The following is a 3,958-nucleotide window of genomic DNA, read 5'->3' as shown; positions in this document are numbered from 1 at the left end:
AACAAAAAAAAAAAAATTTTAGCAAGTAACCTTCCAGGTGTAACCCTAGCAATTCTTGAATGCCAGAAGGGTAAACTGTGTTTTATTTAAATGTTTACTCTTGTTCAAAAGTCTTTTAAAAACATTTCTAGTGAGAATGTCAATTGAAGTGAGTGAATTCTATGATTTTTCTTTTTTCAAGGCTTTGCCTTAATTTTAAAATGTGAAAGTTCATAGTACCATTTTCTCTGATGGTTTACCTTATGGGAACCGTAAATTGTTGCTCTTCATTTCTTCATTCAGAAACTGCAGGTTTTCCTTGAACTGAGGTGATACCTTTTCCAACTTAAAGAAAAAGTACTGTATCTTGACTAGAAAAATACTTTGCCAGTTATTTCCAAATGATAAGATTTTTAATATTTGTATATATTTGTAAATGTACTTTAAATATTATTCATGTTTGTCTTTTAAATGTGAAAATAAATTACTGTTTTCAGCAACTTGGTTGGCAAACCTGTACTTGTTTATTTATCATCTTAAAAGGTTACTTTTCATGCTTGTTTCTCATGTCTTCTAGTACATGCTTCTTAAAAATGTTGATTTAACAAAGAGCAAATCTCCTGATTCTGTGTAAAAATGTACTGAATACATTCTCATGCTGTGTTCCTTCAGCTTACCTAAAGGCTCTTAGCAGTAATTGCCGATAGTTTCTGAACCAACGCATTCAATGGAAAAATCTTCTGTTGGCTGAATTAATGCTGCTGTTGCAGAACCAGCTCACTGTCAGTAAGTCTTAGCAATTCCACAGCAAAGAAAGGCAAGCTTTCACGAAAATTTTCCAGAAATGTCTGAGGGTTGGGTGTTCTTTTCCTGTTAGTAAGTAGATAACAAACTGAGCAGCCAGCACTGTAGGTCCTGCTCCTTGAACTGGGATAGCAGTTTTCCTGCACTTGTTAATTCTGCATTTGTGACAGTGGTAAAAGAGTTGAGCAGCACCTCTAGCGTTCTATTTTTATGTGGTGAACTTAATCTCCTAACCTAAACCTGAGACTTAAAATAGGAGGCTGGATGAGTAATATCTTTTGATGAAGAACTTTAATCCATAAATCTTATGTCTGTTTAAATCCAATTTATGGATATGCTCAAGATCTGAGAATGAAGTACAAGTCTTCCATCCTATTATACCTTATTCTGGTAACTAGACCATACCACCTTTGCCAGCCAGTCCTGCAGGCCCGAAGGTCCGGGGTTTTATAGGAAGTAACAGCCCTCAGCTACTGGATATTGGTGCCTCCAGTATTGTTTGTGAGACATGGAAAAGGCAATGGTCAGGGGGTTGATATGCATGCCACCATGAGCCTGTTTGTAGGTTGAGCACAGATAGATAAGAAATATAAGCAAAATTTGTTATGAAACTTTCATCTGTGTCTACTGAAATTCCCATGTCCTAAAGAGTAGAGATAGCGTAATGTGATCTGGACAGAACTGCCCCTTTTGTACATCAATTTTGAGAAATGCAGCACAGGCATCCACACTCAGGCTGGTGTTGCAGAGTACAATACATCTTGAATTAAAATCTATGTGTCTGTTTCGGAGGTGAATGTGGAAGTTGCAAACTTAACAGGTTTACTTTTTCAGGTTTTGAGTTTGCTAAGGGAAACTATCCACTCTCTAGTAGGCCTAAAAACTTGTACACAGAGAGTGAGGAACAGCTGTGCTTTTTCTTTTTTGCTTCTTTCTTGTAGAAATTTATCTGCTCATGTAGAATTTGAGGAAAGTTCCTTGTTACCCTCAGATAAGGGGGAAGAATTGGATTACAAGGCTTCAGTGGTCACAGCTGGAGGTGAACAATACGAAGAAGCAGACATTTTTCAATAACTTCTGAGTGATAAGAGGCAACTAACTTCTTCCCAAAACCTTGTTGCAATGGTCAGATTACTTGACTTCTAACAAAACTTTGGCCAAGCTGGAATGGGTCTGCTGCAAACTATTGTGGCTGTTTCTTTCCTCTTGCCCAACAATTTTTGCCTTATCCTGGTCCTCAGACCCTTGCCCTCTCAGCTTTAGTGTTAATAATCAGAATAGACATTCAAGATTGCAGCCTTCAACAGGTGGGTGACAGCTCCTTAAGGACCTCGACCTATTTTCAATGCTTTCAATTTTCTTAAGCAAAATTTCTATTAGAGAAGCATGGGGATCTGTAGTGGCCACATGGCTATTTCTTCCTTTGTGGTAATCTTGACCAACCATTGAAACCTTGCCCAACAATGCTGAGCACTGGAGCTGTATAAAAACTATGCATCTTACTGCGAATCGTCTCCACCAATAGCTTCAGTAAATGGTGTATGGCAGAAAAAAACAGGAAAATCGGTCTCCACCCTGGCATCTACTGCTGAGCAAGAAAGCAGATCCTTATGGAGAGTGGGGGCGTTGGAAGTTAGTACTAGAAGGTGCCCCAACCAGTGCTGAGGAGAGTGATTTATATGCCAAAAGTGGGAACAAAGTAGTAGCTGCAGATTGTTGTTAATGGCTGTGCTGAGCCTATCTTGAGCCTGCCTTTGATGTGTAATCAATGTGAGAGTCCTACCTAAGGCAAGAGCATAGCCCTTGCCATATGGAGATGAGTAGTCCCCAACTACAACAGCTGTGTTGTGAAAACCACTTTCAGACCCAACAATTGGCAGCCCCAGTGACATTGCAGGAACGTGATAAGCTTCTTACCCACATTACATATGCCTTTCAGATCTACAGAGGGTGATAAATACCTGCAGGCTGACAGAGTCCCCTCTCTGGCTAGTGCAACAGAGTACAGATTTCTCCCAGCTACTTGCTTATCTCCAGGCATGGCTCTGCATGGTGAGGAAAAGGGCGGGATGTTTCTCTGCGCTGTAAATTGCTGTGGCTAGCAACTGGTCCCCCTGGCCTGAACAACTATGCAGCCAGAACATTCCTTAACTTCATCCTGACCCTAGCCGGGAGGCAAGCAGAAGAAGGGGTTTAGGACCTTCTGAAATTAATATTGAATACCCACATTTTGCAGGTCTTGTCTCTTGCACTTAGGATTCTGTCCTGAAAAACCCGAGGAGCTGCTCAAGATACTTACATCTTTCTGCAAAGGCAATTTCAGCTGTCCCACCACAGCAACCAGAGAGGCTGGAGGGAAGTGTCAGATAATGATGATTAATCCTATGATATACTCACTAGCGAAAACAAGGTTGAGTTTGTATGCACTTATCAGTGTAATTTATCCTCCAGCAGCAGCCTTTGAGGCTCCTTTGAGGACTGTGGGACATGGGAAAACCAAAACAGAAAAAAATCCTTTTACTTCAACTCCGCAACTGCTGGTGCCTTAGCACAGCACAGAGCCCAGCTGTTCACCTCGGAAGTTTCTAACGCGTGGCAAAACTGCAGCATGTGTCAGATACGCTGTCACTAGCCAAAGGCTCCACCACAAAAAAAGTGACATTTTAGCATGCAGAATGTTTTGTTTGGCAAAAAAAAAAAAAAAAGAGTTTAAAACTCAAAGTTCTGGCAGTGATCACTCTCAAAAAACAAAGTCTGGCCTGACCCACAGAGTTTAAAAAGGCAATCTAGATTAAGATTGTGGTAAGAATTCCCTCCCCTCCTCCCAAAATATCTACTCCTAAAGCCAAGGGCTGACACCCTTTTTGAGGCAATTATACTGTAGTATAGAGATTTTTAAAAATAAAATATGTTCTGGAAAGGGAAAACCACGAGATGGTGCTCTTGATACACTGCATGAAGCCAAATTCATTGAGTTCCATCTTGCTGTGTTCACGGAGAGGATATTTTCTCCACCACCACTGACAGTAGCTATCCATCTAGTTACTACAGTCACGGGTAATCACATTATAACTGTGATTAAAAGAACAAACCCCAAACCTTTAATTCAATTACTGATCTTAATGTTTTTTTCAAACATATTTGTGTAGGATATGTACTTATTTGCAAAACTTAA

This window comes from Larus michahellis, chromosome 3 (genome assembly GCF_964199755.1).
Source record: "Larus michahellis chromosome 3, bLarMic1.1, whole genome shotgun sequence".
NCBI classification, from domain to species: domain Eukaryota; kingdom Metazoa; phylum Chordata; class Aves; order Charadriiformes; family Laridae; genus Larus; species Larus michahellis.
This window is presented reverse-complemented; position numbering follows the sequence as displayed.